Source organism: Zea mays, chromosome 9 (genome assembly GCF_902167145.1).
Source record: "Zea mays cultivar B73 chromosome 9, Zm-B73-REFERENCE-NAM-5.0, whole genome shotgun sequence".
Taxonomy (NCBI): domain Eukaryota; kingdom Viridiplantae; phylum Streptophyta; class Magnoliopsida; order Poales; family Poaceae; genus Zea; species Zea mays.
The window spans coordinates 114,128,668-114,149,106 of NC_050104.1; positions in this window are offsets into that span (position 1 = coordinate 114,128,668).

The following is a 20,439-nucleotide window of genomic DNA, read 5'->3' on the forward strand; positions in this document are numbered from 1 at the left end:
GAAAGTAAGATACATTGGGTTTGTTACCGGTTAGTAGCTCATACGACGTCTTCTTGAGGAGACGGTGAAGGTAGACCCTGTTGATGGCGTGGCAAGCCGTGTTCACGGCTTCCGTCCAGAAGCACTCGGGGGTCTTGAACTCTCCTAGCATCGTCCTCGCCATGTCGATGAGCGTCCTGTTCTTCCTCTCTACCACACCATTTTGCTGTGGTGTGTAGGGAGCGGAGAACTCGTGCTTGATCCCTTCCTCTTCAAGGAACTCCTCCACTTGAAAGTTCTTGAACTCGGACCCGTTGTCGCTCCTTATATTCTTTACCTTGAGCTCAAACTCATTTTGAGCTCTCCTGAGGAAGCGCTTGAGGGTCCCTTGGGTTTCAGACTTATCCTGCAAAAAGAACACCCAAGTGAAGCGGGAAAAGTCATCAACAATAACTAGACCATACTTACTCCCTCCTATGCTCAGATAGGCGACGGGTCCGAAGAGGTCCATATGTAGCAGCTCCAGAGGTCTTGAAGTGGTCATCACATTCTTGCTGTGATGTGCTCCTCCCACTTGTTTACCTGCTTGACAAGCTGCACAAGGTCTATCCTTTTCGAATTGCACGTTAGTCAAACCTATCACGTGTTCTCCCTTTAGAAGCTTGTGAAGGTTCTTCATCCCCACATGTGCTAAGCGGCGATGCCACAGCCAGCCCATGCTAGTCTTAGCTATTAAGCATGCATCTAGACCAGCCTCTTCTTTTGCAAAATCAACTAAATAGAGTTTGCCGTCTAACACACCCTTAAAAGCTAGTGAACCATCACTTCTTCTAAAGACAGACACATCTACATTTGTAAATAGACAGTTATATCCCATATTGCATAATTGACTAACAGATAGTAAATTATATCCTAGAGACTCTACTAAAAACACATTAGAGATAGAATGCTCATTAGAAATTGCAATTTTACCTAACCCTTTTACCTTGCCTTGATTCCCATCACCGAAAATAATTGAATCTTGGGAATCCTTATTCTTGACGTAGGAGGTGAACATTTTCTTCTCCCCCGTCATATGGTTTGTGCATCCGCTGTCGATAATCCAGCTTGAACCCCCGGATGCATAAACCTGCAAGGCAAATTTAGGCTTGGGTCTTAGGTACCCAACTCATGTTGGGTCCTACAAGGTTAGTGCAAATATCCTTAGGGACCCAAATGCAAGTTTTGTCTCCCTTGCATTTTGCCCCTAACTTCCTAGCAACTATTTTCTTGTCCTTTCTACAAATAGCAAAGGAAGCATTTAAAGCATGATATATTGTAGAGGGTTCATTAACTCTCCTAGGAACATTAACAACCTTTCTCCTAGGCATATGATGAATAGCATTTTTCCTAGACATATTTCTACCATGCATATAGGAAGAACTAGAAGCGAACATGGCATGAGAGTCAAAATCATCATAAGCATTATAACTCCTATAAGCATTTCTAGTTTGTCTCCTATCATGATACAAAAAGGCATGGTTCTTTTGCACACTACTAGCCATAGGGGCCTTCCCTTTCTCCTTGGCGGGAATGGGAGCCTTATGGCTTGTTAAGTTCTTGGCTTCTCTCTTGAAGCCAAGTCCATCCTTAATTGAGGGGTGTCTACCGATCGTGTAGGCATCCCTTGCAAATTTTAGTTTATTAAATTCATTCTTGCTAGTCTTAAGTTGGGCATTAAGACTAGCCAATTCCTCAGTTAATTTAGAAATTGAAACTAAATGATCACAACAAGCATCAACATCAAAATCTTTACACCTAGTACAAATCTCGACATGTTCTACACAAGAATTAGATTTACTAGCTACTTCTAGTTTAGCATTTAAGTCATCATTAACACTCTTTAAAGTAGCAATGGTTTCATGACAAGAAGATAGTTCACTAGAAAGCACTTCATTTCTTTTAACTTCTAAAGCATAAGATTTTTGTGCCTCTACAAATTTGTCATGCTCTTCATACAAGAGATCCTCTTGTTTTTCTAAGAGTCTATCTTTTTCATTCAAGGCATCAATCAATTCATTAATTTTATCTACTTTAGTTCTATCCAATCCCTTGAACAAACTAGAGTAATCTATTTCATCATCACTAGACTCATCATCACTGGAAGAATCATAAGTGACATTGTTTTGATTACATACCTTCTTCTCCCTTGCCATAAGGCATGTGTGACGCTCGTTGGGGAAGAGGGATGACTTGTTGAAGGCAGTGGCGGCGAGTCCTTCATTGCCGGAGTCGGAGGAGGAGCAATCCGAATCCCACTCCTTTCCGATATGTGCCTCGCCCTTGGCCTTCTTGTAATGCTTCTTCTTTTCCCTCTTGTCCCCTTTTTCCTAGTCACTTTCATTAACGGGACAGTTAGCAATGAAATGACCAATCTTACCACATTTGAAGCATGAGCGCTTCTCCTTTGTCTTGGTCTTGCTTGGCTGTCCCTTGCGACCTTTAAGCGCCGTCTTGAAGCGCTTAATGATGAGGGCCATCTCCTCATTATTTAGTCCGGCCGCCTCAACTTGCGCCACCTTGCTTGGTAGCGCCTCCTTGCTCCTTGTTGCCTTGAGAGCAATGGGTTGAGGCTCATGAATAGGACCGTTCAACGCGTCGTCCACGTATCTTGCCTCCTTAATCATCATTCGCCCACTTACGAACTTCCCAAGAACTTCTTCGGGCGACATTTTGGTGTACCTGGGATTCTCACGAATATTATTCACCAAATGAGGATCAAGAACGGTAAAGGACCTTAGCATTAGGCGGACAACGTCGTGGTCCGTCCATCGCGTGCTTCCATAGCTCCTTATCTTGTTGACAAGGGTTTTGAGCCGGTTGTATGTTTGGGTTGGCTCCTCCCCCCTTATCATAGCGAATCTCCCAAGTTCGCCCTCCACCAACTCCATCTTGGTGAGCATGGTGACGTCGTTGCCCTCGTGAGAGATCTTGAGGGTGTCCCATATCTGCTTGGCATTGTCCAAGCCACTCACCTTATTGTATTCTTCCCTGCACAAAGATGCTAAGAGAACAGTAGTAGCTTGTGCATTTCTATGGATTTGTTCATTTATAAGCATAGGACTATCCGAGCTATCAAATTTCATTCCATTCTCTACAATCTCCCATATGCTTGGATGAAGAGAGAATAAGTGACTACGCATTTTGTGACTCCAAAATCCGTAGTCCTCCCCATCGAAGTGTGGAGGTTTGCCAAGAGGAATGGAAAGCAAATGCGAATTCGAATTATGTGGAATACGAGAATAATCAAATGAAAAGTTCGAATTGACCGTCTTCCTGTAGTCGTTGTCGTCATCCTTTTGGGAAGAGGAAGATTCGTCGCTGTCGTCGTAGTAGACGATCTCCTTGATGCGCCTTGTCTTCTTCTTCTTCCCTTCCTTCCGTCTATGGCCCGAGCCGGAGTCGGTAGGCTTGTCATCTTTGGGCTCGTTGATGAAGGACTCCTTCTCCTTATCGTTGATCACGATTCCCTTCCCCTTAGGATCCATCTCTTCGGGCGGTTAGTCCCTTTCTTGAAGAGAACGGCTCTGATACCAATTCAGAGCACCTAGAGGGGGGGTGAATAGGTGATCCTGTAAAACTTAAACTTATAGCCACAAAAACTTGGTTAATCGTTAGCACAATAACTGCCAAGTGGCTAGAGAGGAATCAAAACACAATAACCACAAGAAATCAATCACAGAGATGACACGGTGGTTATCCCGTGGTTCGGCCAAGTACAGAACTTGCCTACTCCATGTTGTGGCGTCCCAACGGACGAGAGTTGCACTCAACTCCTCTCAAGTGATCCAATGATCAACTTGAATACCACAGTGTTATGCTTTTCTTTTCTCAATCCCGTTTGCGAGGAATCTCCACAACTTGGAGCCTCTCGCCCTTACAATTGAAGTTCTCAAAGAATCACAGAGCAAGGGTGGGAATGAGCAACACACACAAGACTTCAAAAGATCAGAGCAACAACACGCACACAAGCAGCAGCAAGAGCTCGCAACACAACTCAAAGAGTTCACAACTCCACAAGAGCTCTATATGCTATCACAATGAAACGAATGCGTGAGATCGATGTCTTGGTGCTTAGGAATGTTGTAGGAATGCTTGGTTATCTCCTCCATGCGCCTAGGGGTCCCTTTTATAGCCCCAAGGCAGCTAGGAGCCGTTGAGAACAAATCTGGAAGGCCATCCTTGCCTTCTGTCGTCGGGGGCACCGGACAGTCCGGTGCACACCGGACAGTCCGGTGCCCGATTTCTTTCCTTAACCGGCGCAGCCGACCGTTGCCGACCGTTGCAGATCTGGCGCACCGGACAGTCCGGTGCACACCGGACAGTCCGGTGCCTCCTTCCGACCGTTGGCCAGACCACGTGTCGCGCGCAGATTCCGCGGCCAACCGTTGGCTCGGCCGACTGTTGGCTCACCGGACAGTCCGGTGAATTTTAGCCGTACGCCGTCGGCAAATTCCCGAGAGCGGCGTCTTCAGGTCGAGGCAGCCTGGCGCACCGGACACTGTCCGGTGCACCACCGGACAGTCCGGTGCCCCAGACCGAAACAGCCTGTTGGTTGTACACAGCCAACATTCTCCTTTTCTTCTTCTCTCTGTTTCTAACACTTAGACAAATATATTAGTACACAAAACCAATGTACTAAGGCTTAGAAACATACTTTTTCTTGTGATTTGCACTTTGTTCATCCATGGGCATAGATTCACATTTAAGCACTTGTGTTTGCACTCAATCACCAAAATACTTAGAAATGGCCCAAAGGCACATTTCCCTTTCAGGCACCAGTGTCCAAACTTCATTTCTCTTGAAGTTGTTGAGCTCCTCTTGCATGGCCAACACCCAGTCCGGATCTAGCAAGACCTCTTCTACCCTGAAAGGCTCAATAGAAGAGACAAAGGAGTAATGCTCACAAAAATTAACTAATCTAGAACGAGTAGTTACTCCCTTGCTTATGTCACCCAATATTTGGTCGACAGGATGATTCCTTTGAATCATCGCTCGAACTTGGGTTGGAGGTGCCGGTTGTGCTTCTTCCTCCATTAAATGATCATCTTGGGCTCCCCCTTGATCACACGCCTCCTCTTGATGAACCTGTTCATCTTCTTGAGTTGGGGGATGCACCGTTGTTGAGGAAGAAGGTTGATCTTGCTCCTTTTGTTCCAGTGGCCTCACATCTCCAATCGCCATGGTGCGTATTGCAGTCGTTGGAACGTCTTCTTCATCTACATCATCAAGATCAACAACTTGCTCTCTTGGGGAGCCATTAGTCTCATCAAATACAACGTCGCTAGAGACTTCAACCAAACCCGATGATTTGTTGAAGACCCTATACGCCTTTGTATTTGAGCCATAACCTAACAAAAACCCTTCTACAGCTTTGGGAGCAAACTTAGAATTCCTACCTTTCTTCACTAGAATGTTACATTTGCTCCCAAATACACGAGAGTAAGACACATTGGGTTTGTTACGGTTAGAAGCTCATATGAAGTCTTCTTGAGGAGGCGATGAAGGTAGACCCGGTTTATGGCGTGGCAAGCCGTGCTCACGGCTTCCGTCCAAAACCGTTCGGGCGTCTTGAATTCACTAAGCATTGTTCTCGCCATGTCTAGTAGCGTCCTGTTCTTCCTCTCTACCACACCATTTTGCTATGGTGTGTAGGGAGCGGAGAACTCGTGCTTGATCCCTTCCTCCTCAAGGTACTCCTTCACTTGAAGGTTCTTGAACTCGGACCCGTTGTCGCTCCTTATCTTCTTCACCTTGAGCTCAAACTCGGCTCTCCTTAGAAAGCGTTTGAGGGTCCCTTGGGTTTCAAATTTATCCTGCAAAAAGAATACCCAAGTGAAGCGGGAAAAATCATCAACTATAACAAGACCATACTTACCTCCTCCTATGCTTAGATAGGCGACGGGTCCGAAGAGATCCATATGAAGTAACTCCAGGGGTCTTGATGTTGTCATCACATTTTTGGCATGATGAGAGCTTCCCACCTGTTTACCTGCTTGACAAGCTGCACACGGTCTATCTTTTTCGAAAGTTACATTAGTTAGACCTATCACGTGTTCTCCCTTTAGAAGCTTGTGAAGGTTCTTCATCCCCACATGTGCTAAACGGCGATGCCACAGCCAGCCCATGCTAGTCTTAGCAATTAAGCATGCAACTAGACCGGTCTCCTCTTTTGCAAAATCAACTAAATAAAGTTTGCCATCTAGTACACCCTTAAAAGCTAATGAACCATCACTTCTTCTAAAGACAGACACGTCTACATTTGTGAATAAACAGTTATATCCCATATTACAAAGTTGACTCACAGACAACAGGTTATATCCAAGCGACTCAACTAAGAACACATTAGAAATAGAGTGCTCGGATGAAATAGCAATTTTTCCTAACCCTTTCACCTTGCCTTGGTTCCCATCACCGAATATGATTGAATCTTGGGGATCCTTGTTCTTGACGTAGGAAGAGAACATCCTCTTTTCCCCCGTCATGTGGTTTGTGCATCCGCTGTCGATAATCCAGCTTGAGCCCCCGGATGCATAAACCTGCAAGGCAAATTTAGGCTTGGGTCTTAGGTACCCAACTCATGTTGGGTCCTACAAGGTTAGTTACAATAGTCTTAGGGACCCAAATGCAAGTCTTGTCTCCCTTACATTTGGCCCCTAATTTCCTAGCAATTACCTTCTTATCCTTTCTACAAATAGCAAAGGAAGCATTGCAAGCATAATAAATTGTAGAAGGTTCATTCATTACTTTCCTAGGAACATGAACAACATTTCTTCTAGGCATAACATTTTCCTAGCCAAATTTCTATCATGCATAATAGAAGAACTAGAAGCAATCAAGCATCATAACTTCTATAAACATTCCTAGAATGTCTCCTATCATGATACATGAAAGCATGGTTCTTTTGCACACTATTTGCCATAGGGGCCTTCCCTTTCTCCTTGGCGGAGATGGAAGCCTTATGGCTTGTTAAGTTCTTGACTTCCCTCTTGAAGCCAAGACCATCCTTAATTGAGGGCTGTCTACCAATCGTGTAGGCATCCCTTGCAAATTTCAGTTTGTCAAATTCACTCTTGCTAGTCTTAAGTTGGGCATTAAGACTAGCCACTTCATCATTCAAATTAGAAATTGAAACTCGATGTTCACTACAAGCATCTACATTAAAATCTTTACACCTATTGTAAATTGTAACATGTTCTACACAAGATGTTGATTTATTAGCTATTTCTAACTTAGCATTCAAATCATCATTTATGCTCCTTAAGCTAGCAATAGAATCATGACATGTAGACAATTCACAAGAAAGCATTTCATTCCTTTTAATTTCTAAAGCAAGGGATTTTTGTGCCTCTACAAACTTATCATGTTCTTCATACAAAAGATCCTCTTGCTTTTCTAATAACCTATTTTTATCATTCAAGGCATCAATTAATTCATTAATCTTATCAACCTTAGTTCTATCTAGGGCCTTAAATAAACATGAATAGTTTATTTCATCATCGCTAGATTCTTCATCACTTGAGGAAGCGTAAGTACTAGTATCACGAGTGCTTACCTTCTTTTCCCTTGCCATGAGACAGGTGTGATGCTCGTTGGGGAAGAGGGCCGACTTGTTGAAGGCAGTGGCGGTGAGTCCTTCGTTGTCGGAGTCGGACGACGAACAATCCGAGTCCCACTCCTTTCCAAGGTGTGCCTCGCCCTTAGTCTTCTTGTAAGCCTTCTTCTTTTCCCTCTTGTTCCCTTGTTCCTGATCACTATCATTATCGGGACAATTAGCGATAAAATGACCAATCTTACCACATTTGAAGCATGAGCGCTTCCCCTTTGTCTTGGTCTTGTTGGGATGCTACTTGCGTCCCCTTAGCACCGTCTTGAAACGCTTGATGATGAGGGCCATCTCTTCCTCATTGAGCCCCGCCGCCTCGACTTGTGCCACCTTGCTAGGTAGCGCCTCCTTGCTCCTCGTTGCTTTGAGAGCTACGGTTTGAGGCTCATGGATTGGGCCATTCAACGCATCATCAACGTATCTAGCCTCCTTGATCATCATTCGCCCGCTTACGAACTTTCCAAGTATCTCCTCGGGCGTCATCTTGGTGTACCTAGGATTCTCACGAATATTGTTCACAAGATGTGGATCAAGGATAGTAAAAGACCTTAGCATTAGGCGGACGACGTCGTGGTCCGTCCATCGCGTGCTTCCATAGCTCCTTATTTTGTTGACGAGGGTCTTGAGCCGGTTGTATGTTTGGGTTGGGTCCTCGCCCCTGATCATTGCGAATCTCCCAAGTTCGCCCTCCAATAACTCCATCTTGGTGAGCATGGTGACGTCATTTCCCTCATGAGAGATCTTGAGGGTATCCCAAATCTTCTTGGCGTTATCCAAGCCGCTCACCTTATGGTATTCATCCCTGCACAAAGATGCTAGAAGAACAGTAGTAGCTTGTGCATTTTTATGAATTTGCTCATTGATAAATGTGGGACTATCAGTACTATCAAATTGCATTCCACTCTCTACTATCTCCCATATGCTTGGATGGAGAGAGAACAAGTGACTACACATTTTGTGACTCCAAAATCCGTAGTCCTCTCCATCAAAGTGAGGAGGTTTACCAAGTGGACTGGAGAGTAAATGAGCATTTGTATTTTGCGGAATACGAGAATAATCAAAAGAGAAGTTTGAATTGACCGTTTTCTTTTTCTCGTAGTTGTCGTCGTCCTTTTGGGAAGAAGAGGACTCGTCGCTGTCGTTGTAGTAGACGATCTCCTTGATGCGCCTTGTTTTCTTCTTCTTCCCGTCTTTTCTTTTGTGGCTTGAGTCCGAGTCAGTAGGCTTGTCATCTTTTGGATCATTGACGAAGGACTCCTTCTCCTTATCATTGACCACCATCCCCTTGCCCCTAGGATCCATCTGTTCGGGCGATTAGTCCCTTTCTTGAAGAGAACGGCTCCGATACCAATTGAAAGCACCTAGAGGGCGGGGGTGAATAGGTGATCCTGTAAAACTTACAACTTAACACCACAAACTTGATTAAGAGTTAGAATAATGAAATCAAGTGAGTAGAGAGGAGAACTCTTGTGAAGCACAATAGACACAATAAGGACAAGCACAAGAGACACGAGGATTTATCCCGTGGTTCGGCCAAGTACAAAACTTGCCTACTCCACGTTGTGGCGTCCCAACGGACGAGAGTTGCACTCAACTCCTCTCAAGTGATCCAATGATCAACTTGAATACCACGGTGTTCTTCTTTACTTTACTCTTTCCCGTTTGCGAGGAATCTCCACAACTTGGAGTCTCTCGCCCTTACAATAAGAATCACAATGAAGCACTAGAGTAAGGGAGGGAAGCAACACACTCAAATCCACAGCAAATACGCACACACAAGATCAAGACTTGAGCTCAAAAGAGTATCACAATGTTCTCACTAGAACGGAGCTCAAATCACCAAGAATGTCGAACAAGTGCGCAAGAATGAAGTGTGAATGATCAACAATGCTCAAAGGTTGCTTGGTATTCTCCTCCATGCGCCTAGGGGTCCCTTTTATAGCCCCAAGGCAGCTAGGAGCCGTTGAGAGCATTCCGAGAAGGCAATTCTTGCCTTCTGTCGCCTGGCGCACCGGACAGTCCGGTGCACCACCGGACACTGTCCGGTGCGGATTTCTTTCCTTCTTTGGCGAAGCCGACCGTTGGCGGTTCAGAGCCGTTGGCGCACCGGACAGTCCGGTGCCCCTTTCTGACCGTTGGCTCTGCCACGCGTCGCGCGCGGATTACGCGGCCGACCGTTGGCCCGGCCGACTGTTGGCTCACCGGACAGTCCGGTGATTTATAGCCGTACGCCGCCGTCGAAACCCGAGAGCAGCCATTTCGCAGACGCCAGCATGGCGCACCGGACACTGTCCGGTGCACCACCGGATAGTCTGATGCACCCAGACTGCGCAGAGTCTTGGCTGCTTAGCCAAGTCTTTTCCAATTTGGTCTTTTCCTGTTTCTAGCACTTAGACACAATACATTAGTCTTCAGAACAATGTACTAAGTCTTAGAAACATACCTTTACTCTTGATTTGCACTTTTTGAGTCCTTGGCACAATTTAACACTTAGACACCTGTGTTGGACACTTAATCACCAAAATACTTAGAAATGGCCCAAGGGCACATTTCCCTTTCAGTGTCGTGTTGTCTGCATCCGTTCAAAACCAATCCGAAGTCTTCTACTCTTCAAGCATAGTTCTTGCCATATCAATTGAAGTCCGATTCTTCCTTTCCACCACTCCATTTTGTTGTGGTGAATAGGGACAAGATAACTCATGCTTGATGTCCTCCTCGTCTAGAAATTATTCAACTTGAGTATTTTTAAATTCCGTTCCGTTATCGCTTCTAATTTTTTTATTATCAAGTTGAACTTATTTTGAGCTCTTCTCAAGAATTTCTTCAAAGTTCATTGGGTTTTGTTTTTATCATGTAAAAAGAATATCCAAGTGAAGTGTGTATAATCATCAACAATAACCAGACCATACTTACTAACGTCGATGCTTATATAAGTGATTATGCTGAATAAGTCCATATGTAGTAGCTCCAATGGTCTTGTGGTCATAATTATGTTCTTGGTCGAGTGGTTTGCTCCAACTTCCTTACCTACTTGAAAAGCTCCACATGTCCTATCTTTCTCAAAGCAAACATTGGTTAGTTCTAAAACGTGTTCACCCTTTTAGAAGTTTGTGAAGATTTTTCATCCCAACATGGGCTAGTCGATGATGCCATAACCAACCCACATTAGTTTTAACTATCAAGCATGTGTCAAATTCAACTTTATTGTTAGAGAAATTTACTATATAAAGTTTCTTTTCATCACACCCTTAAAAGCAACTAAATCATCACTTCTTCTAAAAATTATAACACCAACATCAGTAAATAAATAATTGTAACCAATTTAACACAACTGAGAAACAGATAACAAGTTATAATCAAGTGAATCTACCAATAATACATTGGAAATAGAGTGCTTAGTGGTGATAGTAATTTTACCTAAACCTTTTACCTTTCCTTGACTCCCATTACCAAATGTGATTAGATCTTGGGAATCTTTCTCTTTTCATATGATGAGAACATCGTCTTCTCACTCGTCATGTAGTTTGTGCATCTGCTATCAATTACCCAAATTGAGCCTCCGGATGCATAAACCTACAACACAAGTTAAAGCCTTGTTATTAGGTATCCAAATTGGTTTGGGTCCTCTCATATTAGTAACAAGCATCTTTGGCACCCAAACACAAGGATTGGTATTCCTGTGTCGAGGTCTGACATATTTGGAAATTACTTTGTCATATTTGCGTGAAAGCACATAGGATATATCAAAAGTATGATATGACATAAATGGACCATTTGATGTATTACTAGTCTTAACATGAGACATATGAGCAATTTTAGTATTAGAAACATTATGCATAGCATGTGAAGTCCCAACATGTAAAGCATGAGCGTGTGAGGTATTAGCAACAATAGTACGAGCTTTAGCATGAACATGATCATTATAAATAAATGGTTATTTGCCCTTTTTCTTCACAAGCTTGGGAAACCCATGCCCATTGATTTTTACTTTGGTGTTTTCTTTACATCCCCTTTGGAAGCCAACACCGTCTTTAAAGCCAGGGCGTCTCCCATTCAAATATGCACCTCTTGCATATTTTAGCTTCTCATCCTCAAGCTCTTTCTCACCGTTTAGAGCTTCTTCCTTCAATTTTCTGACTTGAGCATTTAGATTTTCAATCAAGGCCACATTATCATTCAAAGCATCAATATAAATATCTCTACATCTAGTGTATATGGAAACATGATCAATACTAGATGTAGAAACATGAGAAACATCTAGACTCTTAATCTCGTCTTTTAGATCAACATTTTGTATTCAAGATTAGAGATTGTTTTACGACATTCCTTAAGTTTTTTGATCAAAATTTATGTTCTTTCTTATCATTAATGGCTTTAATCAACTCATTGCACTTTGGCATTTGTTTTCTATCTAGGCCCTTGAAAATCATGGCCGCTTCCTCATCATCACTAGATTCATCATTGGACCCATCACTAGATGAAGTATACTTTAGAGGGGATTTTGGATATGCCTTCTTTTGCTCTCCTTAGCCATTAGGCATGTGTGGTCGACCTTAGGGAAGATAGGTAAGGTGAGGGTGGTGACGACTTCATTGTCGGGGGAACTTTCATTATTCAAATCCCACTCTTTCCTGATGTGAGGTTTACATCCCTTCTTCTTCAAGAACTTCTTGTTCTTCTCATATTGCCTTTCATTCTTTTCTTCCCTATCATCATTCTTAGAGTATGGATAGTTAGCAATAAAATGATTGGTTTTACCATAGTTGTGGAATTTCTTCTTGGCCCGTGGCTTGTAGTCATTTCCTTTATCCTTTCGAGCCCTCATGATTTGCTTGAAACTTTTGATGAGGAGGGCCACTTCTTATTCATCGAGCCCCAAACCTTCACTTTGTTCCTTCTTGCTTAGAGCCTCCTCCTCCTCATTTGTTGCCTTTAAGGCAATTGATTGTAGCTCAATAGAGGTGTTTCCTTGGGCAATGTTGTCGATGTATTTGGAGTCCTCCATCAGCTCATGGCTTAGGAATTTTCCAAACACCTCCTATGGTGTCATCTTCTTGTACCTAGGATTTCCATGAATTAGTGTAACTAAAGTGGCATTTATTACCATGAAAGCTCAGAGCATCAATTTGACCACTTCATGGTTGGTCCATTTCTTGCTCTGGTATTTGTGGATCTTATTGATCATTGCCTTTAGCCGGTTGTACATTTTTTGTGGACTCTCCCTTGATCATGGCAAACCTTCAAAGTCCCCCTTCAAGAAGCTCCATCTTGGCAATCTTGGTGATCTTGTTACCTTCACGTGTGATCCCGAGGGTGTCCCAAATTTCCTTCACGCTCTCCAATCCATTCGCCTTGTTATACTCCTCCCTACATAAAGAAGCAAGTACTACCATAGCGGTTTGATAATTGTGATGGATCATTTGTTCCACCTCCACCAGATTGTAGTCCCCATTGTTGCTATCCGGTATCTCCATCCCTACTTCAACAACACGTCAAATGCTTGGGTGGAGTGAGTATAGATGCCCGCTCATACTATGGTTCCACTAAGAATAGTCTCTAGCAGCAAAATATGGTGGTTTTCCAAGTGAAACCAAAAGTAGAAGTGTGGTAGTCTTTAGAGGAATGCAAGAGTAATTGAAAGACATCCAAGAGTAGTTTCATTTAGCTGTCTTTCGTTTGTGCCACTTCTTGTAGAGTGATTCATCACTACTTGAGCTCAGTGTCAACATGTCACTCTCATAGCAGATGACCTTTTTCTTCTTGTGCTTCTTGGTGTCCTTCATCTTGGGGGACTTAGAACCTAAGTTAACACATTCCTCGTCTTTCTCCATTTGCTTCTCCACCTCCTTCTCCTTAAGCTTTAGTGATCCTTCTCCTGACATTGCTTTAGGTTGTTAGACCCTAAATGAAGTGTCGGGATTCGATACCAATCAAAAGTCGCCTAGAGGGGGTGAATAGGAAAAATCTGAAATTTATCAACTAAAAACACAACTTGATCCATATTAAAGGTTAGAACACAATAAGGCTTGATCAGAGTAAAGGGGGTAAGTTCTTGTGCAGTTGCTCTCTAGAATGTGAGGAGATATAATTTAGAACAACAAGAGAATGTATAAGAAGAATCAAACACAAGAGAACTTGGGGAGGAAAGGAGGAAAATAAATTGCAAATACAAGAACACAATAGAGACACGATAATTTGTTTATTGGAGTTCGGTTTCACAAGAAACCTACATCTCTATTAAGGAGTCCACTAAGGACCGAGTTTCTCTCAACCTCTCATTCAAGTGACCACCAAGATCAAACTTGAGTTCATCTTTGCTTTTCTCAATCGAGGCACCAAAGTCTCCACAAGGCGCTTCACACGTTGAAGGCTCATGCTAACTTTACAATGGATGGGTGTTTGCATAAAGACTCAAGAACATAGCACACACTCTTCTCTTTAGCATCCTCACAAGGCTCTATCTCAATTCACACACAAATGCCTAGCTCTATGCTCAATTCTCTCTTTTGTGGCACTTGGGAGGCTTTGGTCTCTTTAGGAGTGTTGCTCTAGTGTATTTGAGTTATTTCTCAGTTCTTGTGTCTTGAATGGGCTAGTTGTGGGTGTATTTATAACCCCAACCACCCATATAGCCGTTGGTACCAACTCCCAAAAGAAAGGCTGATTCCGGGTGCACCGAACCTCTCACTATAGCAGGTCCGGTGCACAACAGACCTCTATCACCCTTTCGTTTTAGTGAATGTTCTGGAAAAGGTGTCAGGTGGCACCAGACTGGTCCAGTGTGCCACCGGACTGCACCACATAAACCCAGAGTTAGCAGACCGTTGAGCAGCCCAATCCGACTGTTGGAATTTGATAGGTTCTGTGCACCATCTGTCTCCTCCATCTCTTTGCCTATAAACATGCTCTCTATGTAACCGGTCCAATGCACCACTAGACTAGTTCAATGATCCAAGTCCCTTGTGCCCGAAAAACATCTTTGTGTAACCGGTTCGATGCAACATAGAGCAGCAAACTTAGTCCTTTTGGACTTCTCTTCTTCGTCTTTATTTGGCTCCTTTCTTGAGCACTTCTATGACTTTGACAAACATATCTAGAGTCCATTCAACTGATCTAAGCCATAGGTCTTGATCTTCTTTATCACTTCAACTCAATTTCTCATTCTTGCTCAAACTTAGCTTTAGAACACCAATTTCAAGGTATAATATTTCTAATATCTCTAATGTGCTCAAATATGTTCTAGGGCCATTTAGAACTTATCCAAGTACCTGAACTACTCATAGTTCACCTTTTCCAAATCACGCCCTTTCAAGTTGAGTTTTGAGCTATTGTTCATATTGAATCTTCTGTTTTCATTCTTATGATCCTGTAACCATTCACTTAGCAAACTAGTTAGTCCATAATGTTGTGATTGTCAGAATTGGCTTAAAGACAATTTACCTTTCACATCCTGTGATCAAGATTCTAAAGATTCTGAATTTAGGCCACTCCGATCTTATGGTGTTGACTCAAACTCAAACTCAACTTTGACCTTGACTCAGACCTGAGTCAAATTTAGGCTGCTACTCTAACCTTAACTCAGATTTGGGCTTAGACTCAGACTTGTGTGATCTATTTGAAGATGGCTTCGTGTTCATGGTTGACTAGCCAAATGGACACCAGAATGATCATCATTCTGATTAGAAAGAAGACAACGCAGCTAGAAACTGAAGGAACCATGAAGACTTGAGCGAGTGGGGTAGATCTGTTCATGATCAGATCCAAATGCTTGACTTCCATAGTCAGCAAGTCTACACTACATCAACACAAAACATCATGTTAGCGAAGCTACTGTTCATCGAATCACACTATTGCTACCCAAGGACAACGCGTAAGCCCATGTGTACCTAGATTAATAACATGTTGGCCTATGAGGTCATGTGAGCTAAGGCTCCAGTTGCGCCAGCACTAAGTCATGGGTGACCCAAATCAGCGGCTAAACCAACTCAAAATGAACTAGAGTACTCACAAGAAAGCTAGAGTCATTCACAAATTGAGTCCTCAATTCCTATGATGCAAATCAACATGATGTGACTCGGCCAAGGGCTCGACCTCCCCAACAAAGCCCAAAACTTTGCCACATAATGGAAATCATCATGCTGAGTTGGACAAACGTCACCAATAGGAGGGCTAGTCCATACTAGACATCAAGATTAAAAAGATGATTGTTATATGAAGCTGAGTGTGATGACTCTAACTATGACCAAGACCATGAGGATTAGACTCATGAAGGCCTCTCAACATCTATTGTCGAATTATTTACAAGTCGTCTGAGTAGAGTTAGTTGGCTAAAGAGCTTTAAGCCTACTTTGGTCCAGTCATATGATGATCATACCAATCCATCTGACTAGCTTGAGATCTTAGATCTACCAGTTGTCTATCATGGTAGTAGGAGGGTGCTCTTCTATCATGGAAAATTATCTGCCCCATGTGCCTTGGCACTATAGTGACAAAGTGGCTATTCGGTCTTCCTATGAATTCTATCAACTCATGGGAAGATTTGAAGCGACAAATTATCAACAACTTCAGCATGACTTATGAGTATGAAAATACCTCATATGATCTTGATCAATTTCTTCAAAAGGAGGATGAGTCCCTACACAGTTATATTAAGAGGTGGCATAATGTTAAAGCTGACATCTCCAGTATGCAAGGGGAAATCACAATCTATGTAATTCACAAGGCCCTCAGGGGTCAGGAGCTATCTCAGAAGCTTATACGCAAGGCTCCGACTACTCTAGCATCCCTCTTTCAAGTTGCAAACAAATACGCCATGAGCGAGGAGATTCTTCAACATACGTCCTCATCTTGAAAAGACAAAGAAAAGAAGGAATAGAAGGCTAGGCTAGATAAAGTCAGGGATAGGAAGCGCAAGGCAGATTATCTATTCACTACAATCGTCGAATGAGGGGCTCGACGATGGACCTTTACTTTGAGGGAAGACAAGTTTTAGTAGTTTCTGGAGGGACACTATATCTAACATCCGGATGGCAAGCATAAAACCAAGGATTGTCATCTTCTCAAGGGGTACACAGAAAATATTTTCAAATTGCCTAGGCACGAGTCCCAAAAACATGAGACAAGCAAGAAAAATGACTCAGATAGAGATGATAAAGCCAAGTTTCTAGAGCCAACTCAGGATATCATGTACAACTTTGGAGGACCTTATTCTTATGAGTCCAAGAGAAAGAAAAAAACTTGAGGCATGAGATGTATACACAATTGAATCGGCTACTCCTAAATTTTTGCTATGGTCAGAAATGCACATCACCTTTAATAGATTCAATCACCCTGATCATGTGTCATGCCCATGGCATTATCCACTCATTATGAACCTAACAGTGGGTGATGCAAGACTACACCAAGTCCTCATTGATGGCGACGTCAATCTCAATATTATCTTTGCCAAGATTTTCAAGAAAATGGGGCTCTTTGAGAAATTGCTAAAGCCGAGTCTAGCTCCATTCTATGGGATTATTCTAGGAAAATCAACAACGCCTGTGGGACAGATCACCATTCTTGTCACCTTTAGAATTGAAGAGAACTTTTGAACTAAGTATCATTTTGAGGTGGTAGATATTAATGTAGATCATCATGATATCATTGGAAGACCTAGACTCACCAACTTCATGGTGATACCTCAATATATTTATCTGGCACTCAAGATGTCAGGCCCCAATGGAGTTGTCACCATCAAAGGCAACTTGAAGTAGTCCTATGCTTGTGACAAAAGGTTGTAGCCTTGCTGAGTCACATGTTATGAAATCAGAGTGTGATAGTTTAAAAGAAACCCTTAAGCAAATTTAGCATGAAGAAGGAAGAGCTATGGACCCCGATAAAAGGAAGCATAGTCGGTAATTCTATAGGTCAAGTCCAAGTAAGTCTAGCTAGATCTCGATAACTCATCTAAAGTTATCTATTTTAGGGCTAACTTGGAGTCCAAATACGAACTCATGCTCACCATTTTCCTCTAGAAGGATCAAGATATTTTTGCATAGAAACCATCGGATATGCCAAGTGTCTCAAGGGATTTGGCTGAGAATTCTTTCAATGTTAATCCCCATGCAATACTAGTAAAGCAGAAGCTACGTCATTTTGCACAGGTCAGAAAAGATATTATCAAGAAATAGATAACTCGACACCATGCTGCAAGATTCATCATAGAAGTTTTTCACCCGAGTGGGTTGCAAACCTTGTATTGGTCTAGAAGAAAAATAAAGAATGGAGCATGTGTGTTGACTACATTGACTTGAATAAGGCATGTACAAATGATCATTTCTCTCTGTAAAGAATTGATTGGATTGTGGGCTCTACCTCTGGGTGCAACCTGCTAGATATCAACAGATTCCATTAAAGGAGGAAGATCAAATCAAGACAACATTTATAATTCTATTCGGCGTATATTGTTACACCACCATGGCTTTTGGACTAGAAACACGAGGGGCTACATGCCAGAGAGGGACTCAGAAATGCTTATCTTCTTAATTAAAGAGGAATATCGATGCATTTGTTTATGATGTGGTTATCAACACTCGGAATAAACAATCTAATCTCTGATCTGATAGAGACCTTTGAGTCTGAGGAAATTTAACATCAAGCATAATCCAAAAAATGTACCTTTGGTGTACCATCTAGAAAACTATTGTGATATATAGTTTTTCAAAAAGGAATTGAAGCCAATATAGAGAAGGTTGTTGCTATCATTAGGATGAGTCTGCTAAGTTGTCTCCAAGACGTTCAAAAGCTCACATGATACATGCCATATTTGAGTCGATTTATCAAAAGACTCGATGTCCGGGGTTACCTTTCTTCAAGTTGCTCGAGAAACAAGATCAATTTATTTATTTTTTACGATCAACTGGGGGGATTCCCCACCTGAGTTTTCATTCCCATGTTCTTGGTGCCTCGGGGGGCTCAACAGTTGTTATATAAACGACATAGACCGAGTTTGGAGAGGGATTTTAGAGATAATACAAATTATATTCTAAGCATTCAAGAACACAAATATCTAGGCTTCTCGCACGCCTGTTTCTTTGGACCCGTGTCTGTAGCTCTAATTAATAGCTTCCACACTATGGAGAGTTCGATTGAGAGGATTGTTTCCTGTCTGAAAACAAGTGCTTCTAGAGCTGCCAACAACATAGGATAACAAATGAAGTGAATTTGGACATTGGGATGTTTTGTGGTATTTCAATAAGATGTAAGTTCTTGACATTCAGATTGCTAGGGAGCTAGAAGCCTATTGCTTCCCATAACTTTTTTTTGCAATTTGACATTACAATACAATGTGCCCCACAGTTTCGCATTCTTGGCCACACTCATCATAGACGTCTTCGTCCACAATCTTCTTGAGCAACAAGTTTTCTTGCACTTTATTCTCCCCTGAATAAGTAGCCAAGCAATCTCCCCTGAGTAAGTAGCCAAGTGAAGAACTTTGTTGTTCAGATGAATGATGCTGAGGTGTTTTTCATCATGTTCGGCTATTTCAATAGATCATACATAGGTGGCATTTGAAATTTCCCCTTCGGCTGACCAGTAGGCATTTGCGAGTATCTGACTGCTGCGATAGGTGAATGTTGCTGATGATGGCCCTGTTTGGCACAGCTTATTTTCAGCTTCTTCACAAATTTAAGCAGAAGTCTTGCCAAACAGCCAGCTTCTACAGCAGCTTATTAGTTCAGCTGCTTCTCAGAATACACTAAAAGCAGCCAACAAGCAGAAGCTGCCTTTCATCAGCTTCTCAGATAAGCTGCTTTTTCAACAAGCAGCAGCTGTGCCAAACAGGGCCGATATCTCGAGCTAGCTGCAGCTGCACTTGCGCTTGCTGCGACACAAATTTGTGTGCGTACCTACCCATTTACCAAGATGTCAGCACTCAATGGTTAGAGATGGATGCAACACAAAATTTGTGTAGAGAAGATGATTCGATAACCTGCCTACCTACCTTTTTCTCTCACTGCGTGAACAAACAGACTAGTGTGTTGTGGCTAATGGACTACATCAACTAAGGAGGCCCATATGCAGAACACTTAAAATATATTTAACAGGCTCACATGTTCTGCTTGCTCCTAAAGCAGAAGACTACAATTATAAATCTCTACTATTACACATATGGTCACTTATTTGAAAAAAGTTAGTAGATAAAATTCATCCATATAGTTTTTATTTAATTTCATACTACTTTCACACAAGCTACTGCTTCCGATAGCAAATTGTTATAATAAGGAACTCCAATAGTTCTCTAAAAAATAGCTTGCTAAAATCATGTTTAGCAAGTTCCTAAATAGCTATTGGAAGTAAAAAATAACTTAGTCTCCAATAGTTGCTCATATTTAGGAAGTAGTTCCATTTTGAATCTAGATTTAGCGGCCCTGCCCCTATGTGAGGGCAAAAGAGAAAAGGCCGGTCGATATGAACTATGGAGGAGTGGTGGTCCGGTGGCGCAACCTATGAGAAAGTTGGGTTCGACGATGAAGGAGAAACTTATGTCATACGTGTTTGACCTAGCTATCTCATTATGCTAGAAAGTGAAAAAAGAGCGTGCTATACCTGTCTACCTCACTGTGTGGGAAACGGAAAAATAATCACGCTAATGTGAAGAAATTGACGTCAACTATATTTAGGGAGTTCCTACCGAGTTGCTAAATGTAGAGAGTAAATAGAGTTGAATAGCAACTAAGTAAATTTAGCAAGTCTATTTAGAGAACCATTGGAGAAGTATTTTTCTGTTCACTTCTTAAATTTAAGATTTAGAGAGTTGTTTGGAGAACTATTGG